This window comes from Meriones unguiculatus, chromosome 6 (assembly GCF_030254825.1).
Source record: "Meriones unguiculatus strain TT.TT164.6M chromosome 6, Bangor_MerUng_6.1, whole genome shotgun sequence".
In the NCBI taxonomy this organism is placed as follows: domain Eukaryota; kingdom Metazoa; phylum Chordata; class Mammalia; order Rodentia; family Muridae; genus Meriones; species Meriones unguiculatus.
The window spans coordinates 123,754,579-123,777,386 of record NC_083354.1 but is presented as its reverse complement, the minus strand read 5'-3'; the positions used below and the strand labels follow the sequence as shown (position 1 = coordinate 123,777,386).

The 22,808-nt window shown below is 42.0% G+C and overlaps 1 long non-coding RNA gene across 2 annotated transcripts; it reads right to left on the bottom strand.

The window, feature by feature from the left end:
* Positions 1-3,712: 3,712 nt before the first annotated feature.
* LOC110557926 (uncharacterized) lies at positions 3,713-14,416 on the bottom strand. Of its 2 annotated transcripts, XR_009592474.1 has the most exons (4): positions 14,297-14,353; positions 13,425-13,492; positions 8,932-9,683; positions 3,713-8,718 (listed from the first exon to the last, which is right to left on the bottom strand). It is a non-coding gene; the product is annotated as an uncharacterized LOC110557926 (long non-coding RNA). The 2 variants fall into 2 exon arrangements; XR_002476976.2 differs by lacking the exon at positions 13,425-13,492 and having other exon boundaries at positions 14,297-14,416.
* Between the last annotated feature and the right edge of the window lie 8,392 nt (positions 14,417-22,808).

Sequence of the window (22,808 nt, the reverse complement as noted above, 5' to 3'; positions counted from 1 at the left end):
GGAAAGAAAGCACACACATTCAGGCTACTGAGGACAGTACAAAGACTGAATGGGATGAAGACCAGGGAGCAGGCTGGAGTCGAGGAAGAGCTTCTGTGGCAGAATTTCAAGGGAGGCTGTGGCGTAGCAAGCAATACGTAATAAGCAACTAATAAGTCACTTCTCTTGTTGGAGTGACAAAAAAAGAAAAAACAACTTAGGAAGAGTTTAAGGGTTCCGCCCATCCTAGCAGAGGGGATGGGCAGTGGGAATGTAAGGTGCTTCTGACATTGCATCTGCAGTTGGGAAAGAGAGGGGTGAAGGCTGGCGCTCAGCTCACTTCCTCCTTTCTAGTCTTTCTGTTCATCCACACCTGCAGTCCGTTGGATGCTGCTGTGCACATTCAGGGTGAATCCTTTCTTCTTCACATATGCCTCTCCGGAAGCAACCTCACAGCCATGCCTAGAGGTTTCTCTTAAATGGTTGTCAAGTAAACACAATTATTGATAGCTTGTTCTTGATTGTTGATTATTATTGATTATTGATACCTTCAAACGAGAAACTTCCATTTGACAACCCCCACTCTGAACAGTTGAAAAGACAAAATAACCATTCATTGCAAGGAGGCAGAGATGGAGGATCACAGAGCAGCTGACAGGAGTGGTTGCTTTCTAGAAAGGATGTAATCGTTGCCAAGCAGGAAGTGGGCTCTCTTTTGTCTGCCTTCCATACAGATTATTTCACTGTGGAACAAGTCCAAGTCAGAAGCCAGAGAAGAAGGTCTATCTGGAGGACAGAGCAAGGTGGAGAAGGGCAGACTGGCTCCGGAGCACTCAGCACAGTGGAGCAATCTTCCAAAGCAAGAAGCTCCCAGAGGGCCAGATGTGGTGGCGCACACCTGTGATCCTAGTACTCAGGCAGGCAGAGGCAGGTGGATCTCCATGAGTTCGAGGCCAGCCTGGTCTACAGAGTGAGTCAGGACAGCCAAGGCTGTTACACAGAGAAAGGAGAAGGAGAAGGAGAAGGAGGAGGAGAAGGAGAAGGAAGAAAAGGAGGAGGAGAAGGAGGAGGAGGAGGAGAAGCTCCCCAAGCAGCTCATCAGCAATCTGCATCCTCCCAACAGAATTACTTTGTGTCTTCTCCTATGCCTTCATCTCTAATCCTGATCCTGCAACTAAACCATTTGCTAGATGTTACCAAACAAACAAACAAACAAACAGAAAATACCCATGATCTCTCAAAAAATGTGCTCTGTCCACTCGGGTCAGGTAAAGAGGTGCATACTTTTAAACCCACCACTCAGAAGGCAGAAGCAGGCAGACCTCTACGAATTCAAAATTAGCCCGGTCTGCATTGCGAGTTCCAGTCAAGGCTACATAGTGAGACTTGACCTCAAACACAAAACAAAACATACACTCCGTCCACAACATATATCTAAAGTACAGAGACTTAAAGAATTGATGGATTTGCTTCTTATGGCTGAAAGTGCTGGATGAAAAGCTCCTTGTATATTTATGAAATCTTGGAGGAGACAGAGGTCTCCTTTAAACCCAACCTTAAAGCAAACCCATAGAAAACATTGATAGCTTGTGGAATATTCAAACGAGAAACTTCCATTTGACAAAATCCACCATGAACAGCTGAAAAGGCATAAAACAAAATTCAAACAACAAAGCAATATCTTGACAGCAAATTTAAGAAAAAAGTTTCCTGTCTAAACATATGACATCATACATATATATAAGAACTGACCAAAATCCTGAGGGAGGGCAAGAAGAAAAATATCAAACAAATAAGGGAAAAGCCATGAAAATAGAAATAGACACAGAGAGGCAGAGTAGGTGAAAAAAAAAAAAAAAAAAAAAACTTGTTTATTCAAAGAAATCCAGATCTGAAGAGAAAACTTTTCCCCAACTGAGATCTCAAAGGTGCTTTCACGGAAAACAGCTTGGTGAGCCAAACTCAGTGGCACATGCCTGCAATCCCAGCACTCAGGGAGGCAGACACAGGCAGATCTATGCGAGTTCAAGGCCAGCCTGATCTACAGAACAAATCCAGGACATCCAAGGCTACACAAAGAAACCCTGTCTCAAAAATAAACCACAACAACAAAAAATAAACAAAAACAAGAAATGGCTTTGGTGCAAGCAAGTTTACAATGAAAGCCTTTCCTGAATTTTTTGGAGGAAAATAAGCTAGTATCGGCTTTCTAAAAAAAGTCAACTGGCAGCTAAATACTGTGAAACACTAAATATTTATTCCTCTACCCCAACATCCTCACTTTATCAAAGCTATCAACATAACTCTCTCCACAAAGAATGAAGTCCAAGCAGCTCCCTGTGGAATGTAACTTCCAACTTCCGTCTCCCACATCTGCCCTTGCCTCCTTCTTGGCTTGAGTCTTCTGGAAATAGCTGTTACCAGGTTTTCCCTGACCTGGATCCACTGGATCGCTTTCCCCTGCATGTCTCCACTGCACCTACTGCACAGTTACTGTAAATATTGTAAATAGTATGTTCATGTTCATTTACATATCTAATTGTTCACTTGTCTCCATCATGTTAATTTCTATTCTCATAGTCCCTACATTGGTGCTTTTCAAAGTGGGGCAATTCTTCTCCTCTAGGAACATTTGGCGATATACAGAAACATTTATATTTAAGATTATCTTTATCTTAAATGTATGAGTGTTTTTGGCTGACATATATGTATGTATGTATGCCATGTATGTGCTTGGTGTCCATGGAGGTCAGAGGAGTTACAGGTGGTTTTGAGCCAAAATGTGGAGACTGAACCCAAGTTCTCTGGAAGAGCATCAAGTGCTCTTAATGAGCCATCTCTCCAGCTCCTAGAAACAAAACAACAGTAACAAGTAGGAGGTGGAAGATGGCAACGGTATTCAGTGTAGAGAAGGCAAAATTGTTGTTGTATGATCAATAGTTGTAGTTAGTTCTCCACAAATTCTTCAGCCCAAATGTTAATAATTAAAAACCATATGCTATATTTAGTTCTCCCCTTGTTGGGGACACAATTGCATAACCCTCTCCCTCCAATCTCTACAAAATTATGTACTGAAATGGTAAAAAACATGCAGGTTTCATTGGTTTCGGGTAATTTAGTTTCCCTGTGTATTTCTAGGCTGGCCTTGAACTGGAGAGCATCCTGTCTCAACTTCCCCAATACCACAACAAGATTTAAAATGAACGTTTCATGTCCCTGTATTTGTTTGTGCAGGTTCTTGTGTGTGCAGGTGCATGTGTATTAAAATGGACCTTTGAAGTCCAATTTTCTCCTCCAGGTCATGAGCAAAACAACATCTATGATAGGCGATGCAAGGAAGATAACGTGAGATGCTACGGACCCAGTGTCTGGGGCAAGGCTGGGGTTTCATCAATATTACTGTGTTTTCACAGGAAAGTACAAGACTAAGCCATAGACCGCAGAAGGTGCTGAAAGGAGTCGAAGGACCCTGTCGTAAGGTCCCTTCACTTGATAGCTGAAGAACTGTGACTATGATGGGGCTATGAAGGTCAGTCCTGCCGCCTCCTTGACTTGATATCTGAGTTCCTAGCTTTAGTGGTGAAGCAAAATTTCACTGCGTGGATAGGAAAGGAATGCAAGCTGACTCTTCAAAAAGAAATGACTGCCCTTTTGGTTTGGGTTATAAGTACAATTGGTAGGTATGTCAAATTAAAAAAAAAAATAGAATACTAACAGCATTAATTCAATTGAGTAATGTTACCAGAAGTTTCACAGGGGTTTATTTTAAAATTACATTTCTGGCATTTATGCACAAACAGGCAATTGTATTAAATACAAAGTTAAACAAATAATACATTCTTTCTACTGTAGGTGATCTCGTCAGAATTCAGAATTATTTAAATAGTTTGTCATAAAACACTTAAATATCCACAGAGATTCTGGTGTATGTGCTAAAATATAACTTCCTAGGAATGATTCAGCACTTTTTGCTCAATTATCAACACGGACAGGCAAATATCTTAGCCAGGTTTAACTTAGCAGCAGCATCAGATTTAAGGCCTTAGATTCTAACATGCTGTGGCTTTTTAAAAACCAGTATTTCTATGTGTGTGTGTGTGTGTGTGTACCTGGAGGTCAGAAGAAAACTTGTGAGTTCAGTTCTTCCACCATGTGAGTTCTCAAGATTAAATTCAGGTTGTCAATCTTGGTGGCAAGTCCTTTTACCCACTAAGCCATCTCGCTGGCCCCATGCTATGTTTTGTTTTGTTTTGTTTTTAGTACCAACACCCGTATAACCAAAATTTAAACAAATTATGGCAAATAAATGAAAACATTTCTATTTTAACAATGTTTTAACATGTATGGACTTTATTAGGTGTTCCATGTATAGTCATCTGGTATGTTTAAAGAGTGAGCAATCATATAAAAGGAAATATGGTCATAAGTGATTGAAGTAATAAAATCCCCAAACTAAATAACATCTCATAATTCACGGCACAGCAGATATTAGATTTCATTACATCAGTATATAGCTTAGCAGTAAATTCTCCTGATGGCCATAACCCTGCAAGGTGTTGTCATCCTGAAAAATGAAGGAGAGGGAGTTGGTGAGGGTACAAAATGGATAAATCTTCCCCAGGGCAGTGCGCCTTCGAGTTGCAAAGTTGTAGCGCAGTGCCGCCTAGTGGCAGAATTTGAGTCAGCCAGGAGCCTAACTTGACCATCATCTGGGAGGCTCCAGGCAGCAGTGGATAGTTACAGATGCTGGGATTTGCAGCCAAGTGTGGGGCGGAGCTCCGGGGGTCCTGTGGAAGTGTTGGGGGAAAGATGGAAGGACCTGGAGGGGACAGGAACCTCACAAGAAGACCAACAGAGACAACTAACCCAGACTCCTGGGGACTTTCAGACTGAGACATCAACTATGGAGCATGCGTGGTCTGGACCTAGGCCCCCTGCACACAAGGGGCCGATGAGAAGCTTCGTCTCTACACGGGGCGCATGGAGGGCGGAAGGGCGCTGTGTTTCTAGCATAGACTGTATTGCCTGGTTGTGGATCTCTTCCCCCTGGACTCTTGCTTCCTAACGGAAAGAGCTGTATGATTGGGGTGGGGCTGCATGAGCCCATCTTGCCGTGCTCACCACCTGGGGCTGGGCCCGAAGCAGCATCTCGGGCACAGCGCAAACTGCTCCGCTCTTCACCATCAGGACATCAAGGATCCGGGTGTGAGTTCTATGTTCACTTAACCTTTTGTTGTTGTTTTGTTTTTTAAGACAGGGTTTCTCCGTGTAGCTTTGACTGTCGTGGACTGGCTTCGTAGATCAGGCTGGCCTCGAACTCACAGAGATATGCCTGCCTCTGCCTTCCTGAGTGCTGGTATGTTCACTTAACTTTCAACATACTTCTATTTAAACAAACAAACAAACAAACAAACACACACACACTACCTGACTGTGACTTTGGAAGGATTGTATGACTATAGGATTTTGGACTTTGGACTAGTTTTTATTCTACTTTTGAGTCTGTTAGCAGGTTAGAATTAATGCAGAGCAAATACCTTACAGGGAGTCTTTGCATAGGTACATGAAGTCATTACATTCTACACTTTAGATTTTCAGATTCTAGGACTTGAGAGCAGCACCAATACTGTTAATAAAGATTTTTTTTTCTTGAACATAGGGTGTCACGCACAAAGACTACCATTAAGTATTTGTATGTAGTATGGAATAAAGCCAGCATGAGCATTTGAGGTCTGGGGTCCCAGCCAGCCTTACTCTCCTTCCCACATTTTGGCAACAGGAAGGGTGACTGACACAGAAGGGCACCTAAGCCAACACTGTTCTAGATGGACTTTCAGAGTATAGTAAAAATAATAATAATAAAAACAATAATCAGAACATAGATCTCTTCTCAGTAACAAATATGTCTTTCTTCAAGATTTAGAAAAGGCATATATTTCAAGCCAAGATCAATCTCAGACTTTGATGAATAAATACATTTTAAATGGTGCAAAGCAATATAGCAGGATGTGAAGTGTTTGAAGCAGAACACTGTCAGTGTAAAAAGTAAAATCTGGACCCAGCTGGGCTCCACCCTCATTAAAGCCACTGCAGATGAGCACTTCCTCCTCTTTCCAACGTAGGTGACAGTAACTTCCTTCAAGGACAGACATTCAAAGGGAATGGAACAGGAGTGAGTGACCCGAAGAGAAAGAAGAGAGACCATCGGGCCTTGGTTATCAGGCTTCAATTTGTTTTGATGGCACTTCCCCAGATAATTCTGTGATGTAAGTTCTTGCCATGTAATATAGTGAGTACATTTTTACGACACTGTAAAACTTATTCTATCATTACCTTTATCTTACAGGTGAGCAATTGGATGCACAGAGGTTGGTCTTCCTAAGGTTAAGGAGGAAGTAAAGGGATTGAGGCTTGTGCGGTCCAACCCAGATTCAGCTCAGAATGACTTGCTTTCAGCTGTTTCAGATTTCCCGGTGACTTGCAGACAGCTTTTTTTTGTTTGATTTTGTTTTTAGATTTATTCATTTATTGTTTCTACAGCATTCTGCCTGCATGTGTGCCTGTGCACCAGATCTCACTGTAGATGGTTGTGAGCCACCATGTGGTTGCTGGGAATAACTCAGGACCTTTGAAAGAAGAGAGAATGTTCTTGACCTCTGGGCCACCTCTCCAGCCCTGACAGGACAGTTCCGGCTAACAAAAAGGCTGTCCTCTGTCAATGCCAGGGTTGCACTGGTCTGCTCACCAGCTCTTTCCATTCCCCTGGCCTCCTAGTGATGTAAATCCCGGTCGTGATTATTCTTCAATAAACAGAATAACTCACAACACTGAAAACATTGAGCGACTGTGGTGGTGCTTAATCCCAGCTCGGTGAACCAACCTCGTCCACATGGTGAGCTGCAGGCCAGCCAGAGCAACATAGGAAGGCCCTGTCTCAAAACAAAAACAAAGCCCAAAACAGAAAAACCCAAACACAGCCATAAGTACATTCTAAGGTTTTCAAGAGACTTGTGTGTATTTGCTCATTTAGAACTCAGTAGCTAAGTGATGTAGGCTGGCAGTTTGGCTTGGGCAGGAAGTCTCCCCAAAATGAGAGGTTGCCCACTGTTATCCCACATTTTCAAATCAAATATCTCCTGTTCCTGGGGAGATGGCTCACTGGCTAAGAGCACTGGCTGCTCTTCCAGAGGACACAGGTTCAATTCCCAGCATCCACATGGCAGCTGAGCGCTGTTTGTAACTCAAGTTTTACGGGATCCAACACCCTCACACAGATAAACATGCAGACAAAACACCAATGCACACGAAACAAAAAGTTTTTTTTTTTTAAAGTTAAAAAAACAACTCATCGCTTTAAGTCCATCTCCTTAGTTTTTCTTTAAGAGCTTACAATGTTTATGATGTTAAGGAATTATTTTTACAAGCAAAACCATTTTTAGGAAGGCTCTAACTCACTGGAGAATTGACAAGAGTAAGTTTCAAGATGGATTTCCAAATAGAAGAGGGTGTGAGGAAAGTTTTTATGGAAATTAAATAAAGTAGCTTTCTAGTATTTTCCAATCTTTCAAGATATTACATATTTTTAACACTCTACACCCCAGGCTGAGCTCAAACTCCAAGGCCAGCCATCTGTCTCCCAAGTGCTGAGTTTGCCACCACGCCTAGTACATCTGGCTCTAAAACACGCTGGGCTCCTGTGGTAAAGACCAACCTAAGTGTCTTTTTTAATCATCTTTGTGTGTATGTGTAAGAAATGTATATATGCGCCTGTGCATTTTGATCATTTTATGAACTTTGTTTCTTCTTTTGGTTTTTCAAGGTTTCTCTGTGTAACAGAGCCCTGTGATGGGCTCACTCTGTAGACCAGGCTAGCCTTGAACTCAGAGATCCGCCTGCCTCTGCCTCTTGAGTGCTGGGATTAAAGGCCTGTGCCACCAACACATTTTGTGATTTTAAATGTAATAGCAAGTCTGCAGGTCACCTTCGAATGCTCTTGAGAGGGTACTCCTCCTTCTACGCTGCCCACTGCGGTTACAGCACTCACTCCCAAAGAACCAGAAAACTCACAGCAGAAGTGACTAATTTGTACTTTTATATTAGCCTATAATCTGAAAACTCTTTGCTGACTAGCACCCAGGGTTTTGGTGGTTTTGAGACAGGCTCTATGTAGCACTGGTTGTCCTAGAATCACTATGTAGACCAGGTCTGCCTGCCTATGTCCTGAGTGCTGTGGTTAACTGTGCATGCACTATGCCCAACTCAATACCTAGTTCTCAAACCAGTATTTGAAAGAAACTGTAATTTGTCTTTTGGTTTTTCCCTCTTCTTTTCCTAGTGCTTTATTTTTCAATTTTCTAACCTACATATTGATTAACACAGGGGCACACGTACCTATACATACACAGAGAAGTTATATAAGCCCAGACTGGGATACATACATCATTCCTTTCTAAATGGCTGGATGCAAAATAAATCTAGGTAGAGAGCAGCATCTCATGTCCTGAGAAACCAGGGTAAACTTTTCCTTCTCATGAGTCACTCTGGAAGCTGATGTTGCCGCTTCCCCCTCTTACACCTGTAATTTAGGCCTTGCTATGACTTCCCAGTGTCTCAAACCTACAAAGGGAGTCAAAGTTGACCACTCAGCTTGTATGAAATGCTGGCTGTTTACCTAGTCAATGAAGAAATAACTAAGGCAGGCCTTCCCATCTCCAAGCAGTTAAACAGCAACTAGAAAGTCTGGAAAACATGGTTGGAAAAGTGAAGTCAGTAACTATCAGGGTAAGAGTCTGAATTCAAACATCCCGACAACAGTTACAATTGGCATTTATTCAAAGTGAGGCATTGGAAAAGCCAATAATTTTTGTTTTGTGGGTTGGGTTGAATCAATGTCATAAAAATATGCTGAGACCAAGCACATCCAGATCTCAACTACAGACTGCTTTCACCTACCCTTCTCTCTCTTTTGTTTTTCAAGTAAGCGCTTTCTGATAGAATTCAAGGTTGAATTTGTCCTAAAGAATGAAGAAGAAAGTAACATGTCATAAACCACAAATAAAACTCAATATAATGGATTACTTTTTGCTTGTAACTTAACTTCTAGAACTATGTGCTTTTTAAATGTAAAACCTCACAAAAATCAGTGTAGGTCAGGAAGAGCACCGGGGAGAAACTGAGTCTCCAGACTTGCCTGGTGTCGATGAGGCATGAGGACAGAAGTCCAACCCTCCCACGAGCTAGCAGATCACGCAGTGGACTTCATAGAACTAAAACTCTTCAGAAAGCAGGAACCAGAGTTCAGGGAAAACACAGTGGCCCACGAGGCAGAAAACCTGGATTCTAAACCGGGCCTTCCACGCTAGAGACCAGCTTAGTCACCACAAGTCTTACCACGTTGTTCTTCAAGATAGAGCTGAGCTCTCTGCTAACCTCACTTGGCTGCTGAAATGCTATTCATGGGGCATGACTTGGCGAACACTGAAGCGCTGCACAAACAACCATGTTTCCCATTTATGGCACTGCCCCCTAAGCGACCAACACTGCTAGACACAGCAAACCTGTTCTACTTCCTCATATTTGTCCACTGCTCCTTAGGCATGACCTGATGCCTCTTCAGGTGAAACACTGTTGTTATAAGGTCCTCAGGAGGCCTTCTGATGGTTTCTCTCACATCTTAGCATAGAATGCTGTATCAGCGAACAGCCCTGTGAAGAAGAAGAAACAGAAGAACCAGATGAAAGAGCTATCTCAAAAAACAATGCTTTTGTTTTTGTTTTTAGACAGGGTCTCACTGTGCATCCCTGGCTAGCCTTGAACTCACCATGTAGCCCAGGTTGGCCTTAAATTCAGAAATTCATTCGTTTCTCCTCACTAGCCTTTAGACTCACAAATGACTCAAGTGACATCCTCTGGTTTCTGCTCCTAGATGCTAAAATTACAGGTGTAACTCACCATACTAGACATGAGCTTTTCATGTGTATGTGTGTGTGTGTGCACACATACCTCTACATACATGCTTGCGCGACTGTCAGCTTTTCTATGGGCTCTGAAGAGCATCAGGTTTTGAGCCATCTCCTCCACCCACATTTTTCTTTTCTAATGAGCAAAATATCTTTATGACTTATAACCCAAGACTTGACTAAAAAAGAACCAAGAGTTCAAATAATTAGGTAAAGTAGAAACCAAAAGCATTTCACACTCTAGTTACTTCTTGAGGCCAAAATCCCCATTTCGTATGAACCAATTCAGAAAATATTTCAAATGCGCATCTTGTCCTTGAAAACATTAGTAGACCACACCTCTTCCTCTAACCCGATACTACTTCAGGTTCTCAAAGTCTAATGCCCTCAGCCCTGACATCATGTGCTACCATCAGAGTTGAAATGACAGGGGACAGGAAGGAGGCTTGGGGGCACTTCAATAGTTTGTAGTTGCAGAATTTTTTTTTTCTTTTCAAAGTGGGTGGAGCTATGAGAGTTCAGATTAGGCGGCAGCCTTCACCTCTTCTCCAAAACTTTTAGTCTACATAACCTCACTTGACCATCATTCTTTCTTTTATTTTTTTAGATTTTTTTATGTATTTGTTTTATGTACCAGTGCTCTATCCGCATGTGCACCTGCACGCCAGAAGAGGGCAGTAGAGGGTATAGATGGTTGTGAGCCACCATGTGGTTGCTGGGAATTGAACTCAGGACCTCTGGAAGAGCGGACAGCGCTCTTAACCGCTGAGCCATCTCTCCAGCCCAGACCACCATTCTTAAGATATACTTATTTCTGGGAAAAGTTTTATACCATCAGTAAACCATTTAAATATCAATAGAAGTCCATTTCCTCCTCCCAAACAGCTAAGTATTCATCAAAGGAAGAGCATTTGAACATAGACAGTTAGAAATACTCCATGTTAAAAACAAATGCACCCCGCCCCTTGACACCTGGGCAGTGTGGGAGAGCTGGTCCTGGCAGCATGAGCGCTCTTGGCAGCAGCCTCAGGCAGGAGAACTGGCCCCACCTTTCACCTTGGCAACGCAGGAAGGCTGACAGGATGAGTAACTCAGCTACCACCCAGGTCCAGAATGGGCCCACCCTAACATTTACCTCACCTATGAACTGCTAGAGTGAATGGGGGGGGGGGAAGGGACTGCAGATCCAAAGCTGCAGGCTCTCCAGACACAGGGCAACAACAGGACATCTGCAAAGATTTTCAGTGAGGATCCACTATTGATAGTACAGCAGAAACCTGAGGCCGTGAACTAGATCAATGACTCACTGCAATGAACAGCAAGAAAAGCTGTTCGGGCAAAATATACGGTATGACACACTGCAGCTTCCACAGCAGGATATTTTGTTTATCTATTTTCTTTTGGGAGAGGGACTTCGAGTGGGATTGGGTTGTTTGATGCAAAATTCACAAAGCTCAAAAAGAAGTTAAAAAAAAAAAGACTACCCATGATGACATGTTACAGTATGTATTTATATTCTAATGTAACCATATACCATAATAAGTAAATAAAAGTTTGGCTACTTGGATTAATTTAAAAAGACTCTTAATGTAATAGAGCATGCCTGTAATCTCAGCACTCAGGAAGCTGATGCAGTGAGTCTGAATTCCAGGCTTTATCTAAACAAACAAACAAATATTAATAATACTAACAGTACACTTAAGAGGCTGGGAATATAGCTTAGCCTTAAAGTTCATGCCAAGCATGCAAAATACCCTATGCAAAAACAAAAAACAAACAAACAAAAAATACCTCACAAATCTTTGGGGGAACAAGGTTGAGTCGGAGGAAGGTAACCTAGAAGAGGCCAAGGACAGTACCTGATGTGTGCAGAACAAGTATGGTACAGGCAAGAAAGAGCAAGCTCAATTATAGAAGAATTTTAACATGTCTGCTCTTTCAAGAGATAATATCCAAAGACCTTTTAGGTCTGTGTGATCCTGCTGGAATACAAACAGGCTTTTAATCCAATAGACAGAAGCAAGCAGCTCTGAGTTCAAGGCCAGCCCAGTAGAGAGCAAGTTTCAAGTAAAGAAAAGCTTAGGTCCAGGTATGGTGGTACACTATTTTAATCCGAAACAATGAAGGTAAAGTTAGTTTGTAAAAGGAAGCACCCACATTTGACAATGATGTTTAAATGAATGGCAGAAAGTGATGAATCAGAGGAAGACTTGATAGAATAGGATATGTCCCACTTTCATGAGGAAAGGAAAGTGAAGCTACTTAAGGGACAATGCAGAGCAAGAGGCAGTTTTACTAGGAGAGTTGAACAGAAAAGAGGTTGAACGAGAGAACAAGCTAGACAGGTGAAGACAGAGCAAGCCCCAAAATGAGAAGGAGCCAGAAGATTAGAAAAGATTGCTGGAGTTAGCGAGGCCAAGCAGAGCAATTCAGAGGCCAAGAGAAAATCCAGATTGAATAAATTAGTCGGGAGAGGAGTTTGACCCAGCGTAGCTGAGTTGAACCAGCCAGCTATGAAGGAGCTCAGAAGGAGTAAGGGTGAACATATTAAGCACTAAGTCTCAAAAGCTTAAAACATTCTAGGCCTAGGTCATAGTGCATGGAGGCTAGAAGTGTCCAGGACTTGGCCTAGGGTCAGCAAGAGGCAGTGAGCCCCTGAGACGTCTGAAATAGGCAAATAAAAGTTCCTTTTACACTCAATCTTTTTAAAATTGAGGGGTAGGAAATCAGAAGTGTGATTGCCAGGGAACATTAGGTTCTTTTGTTTTTCTTTTTTTGTTTGTTTATGTGTTTTTCCCCATTTCCGTTCTCTCTTTTCTTCTCTTTGAATTGGCATCTCTCCCTGGCCTGGAACTTTCAAAACATGCTAGGCTCACTGGCCAGTGCCCAGGGGATCCACCTCCAGCTCTCCAGCGCTAGGACTAAAAGCATGGACTACTAGGATTGCAGGCTTATTTTTCTTTCTTTCATTTTAGGTTCTTTCTTTCTCTCTCTCTCTCTTTCTTTCTTAGGCAAACTCTCTTCTCAATTAGCTCCCTCTGACTTCCTATTCCTCAGCACAGATTACATGTCTTCCCCCAACCTTAGAAAACTGCCATGAATAAAACTGTTTCATAGGAAAATTTAAAACAGTACAGGGCTTAACGCTGGAGCTCAGCTGGTACAGGGCCTGCCCAGCATACACAAAGGCCTGAGGTCCATCTCCGGCATTACATAAAATGGCAGTGGTGTGGTTCACACCTGCAATTCCAGCATTCTTAGTGTGGAGGCAAAAGGATCCGACATTCAAGGTCATCCTTGAATTCACAGTGAGTAAAAACATATATGTGTGTATACACACACACACACACACACACGTGGGCTACATGAGACCCTGACTCAAAAAATAGAAATACAAATATGAAAGGGGGGAGGTGCGCTAAAAACTAACGTGTAGGAGATAAACTGCAGTTGGAAGTGATTATGATAAGATTAATATCCACTTACCACGTGTAAGGTGCCGGGCACTATTCAGTTCACTCCTTTCGCATTAGCTGGACTACAAGCCTATACTGCTGAAAAGGAAGCAGGCTACTAGAAGAGAGCCAGTCCGAACTCTGTTAAAATCAGGTCTCTAAGACCAAACATAAACACCGAAGTAGAAGGCCTTATGTTTAGTGAGGGTCCTTAAAAATTTGGTCAAGTGGGTGAAATTAATGACTTCACACTAAGACACTGCTTTTAAAAGCTATTCCAATTCACACCGCCAGAGGGCACAGACTCGCTTTTGAAAACACGGGGTGTGGAACTTGGGAGCGAATGGTTTTGAACACTCTCAGCTTTTAACCCGTGCCGGGTTTGTTCTAGGGCCTCCAATAAACAAAAATCCCGCCGGGCCCGCAGCTCCAGCTCACGTGCCACGCGCACCAAGGTTAACCTGCAACCTCACTGTATCCAAACCTCTAATTCTGACCGAAGTTCGAGGGGCTGAAGGCGGGCTCACGTGCCGACTGCCCCCATCGCGGTCACCAGCGATACAGAGCAACGCCAGCGGCAGCTAACGCGGAGGGCGGCGTCGGCCTCCAAGCGCTCCCTCGGGTCCCTGCGGCACACATCCGCCCAGCCATGCCCTCGCCTCCCCGCGCGGCCCAGGGGAGCGCAGGCCGCACCCGCTGTCCAGCCACGGCCAGCTCCTGCTGGCCAAGGTCCCCGTCCCACCCCCGCTGGCCGGGCCTAGCACAGCGAAACCCGCCCCTTGGGCCGCACTGGGCCGCCACGAGCCTGGAGCCCAAAGACTCAGCTAGAGCAGGAGGGGAACAAGCCGCCAGAAAAATAAAAGCGCCCCGGGATATCCACCAAGGGAGGACCCCGCCACTTACCAGCGGCTTCCCCGCCGTTCCGGTTGGAGAGTGGAGCGCGGCCTTCTGGGTAAGCCCTAGAGGGAGGCCGCCCGCGCAGGCGCAGCTCTGACGGCCCGGGAAGTAGCTCTGTTAAATCTTTGTTGTCGGAGTGAGGTCTGCACACTGGGCTGGTCGTTTTGAGCGCTCTTCTGCAACAAACGTTCTTCATGACACGACGAGGAAAATAGCAAGAAATTAGGAGACGGGGCAGAGTGTCATTCGGGGTTCTGTTACAGAAAGGGATTTTTATAGTGTTATTGGAACCATTGCTCGAAGACCGGTAATGTGGTAAAAGATGTTAAGGCACATAGCTCCTCCGGATGCGCGAATTCCTTTTCTCAGATGGCGCAGCATTTTAATATAATCTACATACATTTCCTCATTCTTAAAATTATTTCTGGATTACTTTTAATACCGGATATAAGGTAAACACTACACAAATAGTTGTTATATTGCATTATTTTGGAAATGACAAAGGGAAAATGTACGTGCATGCACTCCTCCGCAATCTGTGATGGTTCAAATCAGTTGATGGGGTCTCTTCAGATATAGGAGGGTGGCTGTGTTCTCATTTAACTCTAAATCTAGGGTGTGATTACTACAGTTATCAGTATTGGAGAAAGAAGGAAGATGCTCCTCAGAAAGGTTAAATAACTCACCCAAGGGCATTAAGTTGAGAAGAGTCCAGATATTTTTTCTAGAATTGAGAAATCCAGGTTCAAATTCAGCCCTCCTCGTTTCTAATATATGCAGCACAGCTATTCCCAGAAGACTTTCAACCTCTCAGACTTCACTTTCTCCACCTAAAGATTCATATCAAACCATCTTAGCGGAAAGTTAGGTCAGATGCCCTTTAAAGATATTAAGTCTAAGGCAGGAATAGTGGCGCATGCCACTATTGATCCTAGAATTCAGTAGGCTGAGGCAGGAGGATCACTGCTAGAGTTGTTTGACATAGTGAATTTGACATCACTCTGGGTTACCCATCAAGACCTCGCCTTAAACAAAACAAGAACTATATTAGACCTAAGATATATTTTAGAACCTGTATAGAATATTAAAAGCAGAGCAAGTTCATAGACTGTACACTTTCAAGGTCTCAACTGCAACAGGTGAAGTCTAAAACAGAACAGTGGACAGAAAAAGGAGAAACCGATAGTTACTGTTGAGTTTGAGCATGACTCAGCAGTGTCCTTATCCTGCTGTCCTTCAGTCTTAGTGAGACCCAGTACAGCATAGAACTGTCTCATTATGAACTCACAATCCATAACGAATAATTCAAAAGTTGAATTCAAACTTGAAATTTAATGCTATTTGATGCCTTTATCCACAAGTTCTAAAGTCCTGTGGCTGTTACCCCTTCTGTTTCTGCTGCCCCTGTTCCTGGCACACTAGTCATTGTGTGCAGCTCTAAGAGTGTATGCTGAGGTCCATCTGTGCCACAATCCCGTATGCTGTATAACTGAATGTATGGACTGTGAAAAACTTGCCAAGAGGAAAAGATTTCTGACTATATAAGAACCAAAAGTTAATTGAAAATGAACTGTATAGTGAACCCAAGGTGTTTCTGGCCATGCTTACTCATATTGTACTGGGTGTCCTGCATCCCCCGTTCCGAACACAAATGTCACACTGGGCTTTGTGCAAGCCTTCAACCTACTCAACACCAACACTGCTAGACCTTGGCTCAAAGCCAAGACTACTCCATGCTGAGACCTGCAGTTTCAGTGTTTTGTTAATTTATATTTACGTATGTATATGTATGTACTGTGTGTGCATATATGTACTATGTGTGCACCGGCACTGTGAGGGCCAGAAGAGGGTGACAGATCCTTGGAAGCTGGAGTTACAAGCAGCTGTGAGTCTACTGCTGTGGGTTCTGGGAACCAAACTCCTACCCTATGGAAGAAGAGCAAGGGATGCTCTTTACCACTGAACCATCTTTCCAGACCCAACAACGTTTTGCATTAAATCTCTTTATGATTTATTAACAATAAATTTTTGACATGTATACCTATTTTATGCACCTTTATCCATGGGCCATGCAAAAATTTCTTTAGTAAAAAGGGGCCATAGTAGAAAGTTTAAGAAGCCTAGATTAAGGAGTACTTTAATAGAAAGAAAGACACACATTTATCTTCTCACTTGAATTTGACCTCTTTGCTCTTGAAAGATCCCAGAAGTATAAAACTTACACTCTTTTGTAGCCTTTCTTCATTTTAGTTTTAGATTAACTAGTTTTACTGGTAATGTTTTCATTCACCTTTGCTAACAAAGAAACTGGGAAAAACTTACCGTATTGCTCAAATGCCTCAGAGTTTGACTGGCTGGAATATGTAAACAAGCCTAACTTACTCTAATTAGATAACTAACAACTAGTTAACTAACTAGCTAACTAAATAACTGTATATATATATATATAACTTACAACCTAAATGTTAAAACAAATTGTGAAATAAACTTGTTTTGCAGCATTGTTATAACCCTTCAATTGTTTTTTTCAGGGGCCTTCTGAGATTATAGAAATTATAGCTGCTATTCTTTTTGTACTTGTAATTTTATCATTGGATAAATTGAAAAGGAGAAGAGATTAGGCAACTGACATAAGAAAAGTTCAGGATCTACTTAAGTAAAGGAAATTAAGATGGCTAGTGATTCATTTGATTATAAAATTGATAGTTAAACTTATCAAAGTGCTAGGGGAGCTGCTGGGGTGACCACACAGTCTCTGATTGAAGTGGAGGCCTGCTCCACAGGAGAGAAATCATGCTTGGTACTGTAAAGCTGCCAAAAGCTCCGGGCTGGGAGATGACGGAGAGCAAAAGCTCCAAGGAAAAAATTGCAATTGTATTACTAAATCAGATTGCCTCTTAAATGTTTAGACTTATACCCATGAATGAGTGCCCATCTCGGCCTTGGTCAGAGAAGCCTCTTTTGGTGGTGGTTGGTCAGCAGTCAGCATAGAGGTTCATCTGGTCACAGTGCTGAGCATGTCTGTTGAGCGTTCTGCCGTGAGGCACTGATGTTACCCCCTCTAAGGTTCAGGAAACATCTTGATCGGTGTGAGAGAGGATATAAGGACTGGAAGGAGAGAATGTAGTAGAATGCTGTTTTAACGCAACTGCAGCATTCACGAACTCGGCAACTGTGGTACCCCGCACAAAACATGCACAAGACTGAGCCCAGGCACATTCTTTCCAAGATGGTGGAGGGCTTCATGAGGATCTATAGACAGTTAATAATTGCTAAGGGAGAGACATTTTTCTTTAGTAACGTAGCCAAGACTGAGAGCCCCTGTCCCTATAAATAATCCTCCCATCTGCTCATGTAAACAACCCTAGTTTAACTCATTGATCACAAAGAGGAGGAGGAGGAGAACTAGGAATTAGATGCTTGAAAGTAAAAGGAGAAATGGTTGGGATGAGACGATCAGCAAGAGTCAGACTGGGACAAGAGAGTAATGAGGGGTAAATAGAGTCAAATACTTTATGTACATGTATAAAAATGTCACAATGAAACATCTTATGTGTAATTAATATATTCCAAAAATTACAACTAAAATTGTCTTCCCTCAAATAATTGTTTTCATCATATGCTATAATTAGGGAAAACTTTGACATACATTTTGAATAGCACACTTTTTTACAAATTTAGATCTTAAACTTTGGGAGGAAGGCTGTGACAACTGATTTGGGTTCCTTTGAAAATAGAGCCATTCTTTGCCTGACCCCCTAGTGTTCACAGCAAGTAAGTATAGATCTGAAAATACCAATAAGAAGGACAGTGAGATACTCCAATTCCTCCTCCACTTTTGTTTTCAAGGTCAAGAAGCACCACTGATCTCATAGGCGACGTTCCCTTCTCCTGTCACTGATCTACAGTCATTTCAAAAAATAACCTTTCATCACCATCCTCACCAGGAAAAACAGCCACACTCACTATGCTTATATGAATTTGGAATTCCTTTTCTCTGAGACTGTAAAATACTGTTGTTGTTTTTTTTTTTTTAATTTGTTTTGTTTTCGTTTTTTTCTGTCAGCTTTTTTCACAATGACAAAATATTCAAGATAATAAGCTTAAAAAGAGTAGGGTTTATTTGGACTTGTACTTTTAGTGATTTAAGTCAGTTACCTCCACTGTTTGCAGGCCTGTGATGAGGCAGCACACCATGACAGGACCATAACGGCAGAAAAAGCTGGCAAGCAAAGAGTCAGGAAGTGATGAGGGTCCTACTGTTCCCTTCAAGGTCCCACTGAAGATACCTGACTTCCTTGCATCAAGTCTCCTAAAGGTGGTAGCACCTGCCAATAGCACCACAGCATGGTCCAATCTTTCGTTACGTGAGCTTTTGAGAACAATCTAGACTCAAAATAAAGCTAATGCTACTCAAGCATAGTGTAAGACTTGGGCAGACACAGGCACAGAATTCCATCATTTCCACCCAATCCTAGATAGACTTCACTTTTGTTTTGCTCTCTTTACAGTGAGTTGATGCATTCACTGAGTAATTGCTGGCTCTCAGCATGGTTACAGTGCTTTCCTTTGGAGACAGAGCTGTTCATGATTCAGTTGGTTGTATATAGCTCTCTGGTGTGTCAGTCAGGGCGGGGGCATACATGCGCGTGTGCCCCTCATAGTCAGTCAGAAGCCCTCTGAAAATTTGAATGATGACTTCGTCTTATTAAGTGGAACTATCAAACAGTAAGTTACATTTTCCTCCAGGGCTCCACAAAACAGGAAAAGAAAAGAACTCCATTGCTTTTGCTTGCTTGTTTTTGTTGTTGTTGTTGTTTTCCAGGAATTCTTTTGGTCTGTCCCAATTAGATAAGTAGCATCTATTTATTAGAGTCCCTGTTCCTTTCCATGCCATGCTACCTGCAATAGCATTAAAAAAATATTTCACTCTCTTGCTAAATGATTATTTTTGTTAATTATATCTAACAATCTCAACTAATACAGAAATTATATTGTTTCATTTCATGCCCAAAACTTAATTCTTTAAATGTTTATTTACTCAAATCAGTAGATAGTGAACTCAGTCAGACCAGTCAGCATTTGCTTAGTGATAATTAATTTCTCTAAATAAAGCCAGAGATTTGCCTCTCTGGTATTCTAAGAGACTTTAGATCAGACATGACCTTTCCGATGATTATTTAATTACATTTCTTAGTATCCAGTGTTCCAATTAGTCTCAATCTGTTTGCTGGAAATATTGATCAAGCACAGAGGTATTTATTGTTAATCTCTGTTCTCCTGTGCTTCTGCCTAACAGATTTTGTATATTAAAATCTGTTTTGCATTACAGCCTCTTGGTATTCCTTTTAGCTGCATGCCAGATAAGACTCTATTGCTGAACATACCATACTCCTTGATTGCAAGATGTAGAGAAAACTAACTAGAACTGAGCTAGAAGCTTCCTCCCTGTTGGATAGCTTTCATAGGACCAGAAAGTTGCTGGCTGCAGGCAACAAATATTTTACCCAGCTGTGAACCTATGAACTTCAGTATAACCTGTCAGATGAGATGCAAAGAACAATCACAACATTAAATTCATAAGAGAAATGGTAGTTTACTAAATATATACGGTATTATCCCTCTGTTGCTAATGTTTATCTGCGTTTTTAGAAGAATATAACGTTATGTGACAGTCAAAGAAATCAGATATGACCCTTGATGCAACAATGGCACAACTGTTACAGGAGTAGCCAACTGTACTCTGATTGGATTTATTCTTGCTCCACAGCAGGAAATTCATGCCTGGTGCTGGAAACCCAGTCAGAGACCCATGGCTGAGGAGGCTTTAGTCCCCAGGGGAAATTTACCAGTACTGTTGCTAAATTGATATGCCACCAAACTGCCTTTTAAATAGTTATTTTAGGCCCATAGAGAAGTATAGTCTCCATCACGTCTCTTTGCAATGAGCAGGAAGGAATACAGAGACTCATGGTAGCTCAACATGCTGAGACTTAGGGGCAGTAGAATGCTCAGCCTGTTGTAACCTGCTTACACGCTATAGTTCCCCTGTTGAGACCTACTTCGGTTCTTAGCATAACTGTGGCTCCTCTGTTAACACCTACTGTAGCTTTTAGCATATCAGAAGCCATTTTGCCTCGAAGTCTCCATTTTGGTTATAAGGTAAAATTAAATTCAAGTGTTCAGACTCTGCCTTCCAATGATTATGTCTCTATGGTTTCATTTCTCAAACTTTGTATACTTGTTACCTGGATACTTTATGAAGTCCCCAAACTGCAGAACCAATCGAACTAAAGGTCAGTTAGAAACGCTTTGTCTAGCTAGTCAAAATATTGTAATGTTGCTTGCTACACCTGGACACCTGGTTGCAATTACCTAGTTGCAGTTTGTTTCCTACACCTGGTTACAGTTTTGTTACCTGGTTGTTATATATATATATATATATATATATAACAGACCAACTATATATATATATACAGACCAACATTATAGTCTGGCTCCGGAGTCCAGATTACGGCCCTGACCAGTCAGTTTTTGTTCAGCAGTCAATAAACTTCCATCAATCCGAGTATGGTGTTCAAATAGTCAGTTTGAGTGTGGCTATTACTGAACCCATAACAAGCCCTAAAGAGAATATTCATATCGTCCCCTCTAAGGCTTGGTGAACATATGAGGAGTCAGAAAGCATGCCAGAGAAAAAAAGACAGGGACATAAGCCATGAAATGCTATTATCCCTGATAGCATTTAGCTGATTTAGCGACTTGCTGTCACAATCTTGCATCAGCTGTGGCTGCCTGTACTGGGCCAGGACAAAAACCAGCCCCACATGGAAGGGCTTCTGGAAGAGCCCCACTCTTCCCAGCAGAATGTTTGACTACTGGTGGGTTCTCAGAAACAGGAAGTCAGTTTTCTTCAGTTGTTATCACCTGGCAAGCCCACAAGGCTCCAAAGGAAAAGTCCAAACACGGTTAGCCCTGGACAGTCCTGGTTAAACTTGGTGGGTCAATATATATAATGACACAGAGTGGAAAAAGGATTTGTTGAAGGGGGTTGACCGTAGTGGGAGAAAAAGAGTGCAGAGTGAACATAATCATAGTGTTTAATACATAGATACGAAATCTTCAAAAAAACAAATTTAATGAAAGTTATTAAAGCTGTTTTGAGAGATAATCAAAATATTTTTAATTCAACTCTTCAGGTACCTTGTAGAAATATATACATTTAAATTTATTTACTTATAAGTCTGATTGTGTTTAAAAGTCTGCCAGGACCAATGAAGGAAAATATTAAGATCAATCATTTCTGAAGAAAGACCATTTTCTCAAACTATGGGTTATAGTAGATTCTAGCACCTGCGCGATTGCCTCAGCAACTAAGCTCCTCCTCCCTAACCCTGAGGGATTCCTGGGTCTAGCCCATTCTCCACACCCATCATCCAGACCCCCTCCCCCATCAATTTAGTGAGCTCCTACAATTGTGTTCTAGAAAAAGTCTCACTCTTTGCTAACAGATTATCTCTGCTGATGACATTTATCAGCCCACCTGCCACAGATATTGATTCTGAAGTGACTTGTAGTTAGCCTGATTTCAAGAAAGGGAAATTGGAACTAGTCATTTCTCTAAGATAAGGTGCAAGACAGTGAAAGAGCATCATAAGGTAGATATATAGAAACATTAAAATTTTTATCTATGGCTACCTGTATTTAGTCAGGGTTATCTAGGCTAATAGAACTTAAAGAATATATATATATATATATATATATATATATATATATATATAATGGGTATTTATCAGAATGACTTTCAGGCTATGGTCCTAGTAATTCAGCAGTGGCTGGCTATCAAAGTCCAAGAATCCAGCAGTGGCTCCGTCCTTGAGGCTGGATGTCTCAGCTGGTCTTCAGTATGCACTGGAATCCTGAAGAAGTAGGCTCTAATGCCAGTGAAGGAGGGTACTTGCTAGAAAGGAGAGATCGACTGGCAAAGAGCAAAATCTTCCTTCATCTGTGTCCTTATATAGACTTCCAACAGAAAGCACGGCCCAGATTAGATTGGGTTAAAGGTGCGTCTTCCTACCACAAAGATCTAGTTTAGAACTAGATTTTCCCACTTCGAAGTAAGCAGAAATTCCCCACAGGTGTGCCCTCTATTTTGGGCGTTTCATTAATTCCAGATGTAGTCAAGTTGGCAACCAAGAATAGCCATCACATTATCCAAAAGCAAATTCTTCTTAAGGTAAAGTTTTAAATGTTTGGGTCACTGCTGACATGAAGAATTCAATAAATCCATAGGCCCCAGAGCATCCTAACCAAAAGAAAAAGATGAAGACCGGCCATTATTATCCCGGTAAGTGCCAGACAGTTCTGAACTCAGTGATTTGATTTTTAACTGAATGGCAGTGTCCTGGAGTGATACAGTTAAGCAACCCAATAAGGCCATGTTTGTTTGTATAGGGAGCAGAGGGAGACTAGAGCTAGGAAACAGAAACCTCTCTTCAGCCACCACAATGAGGCATTG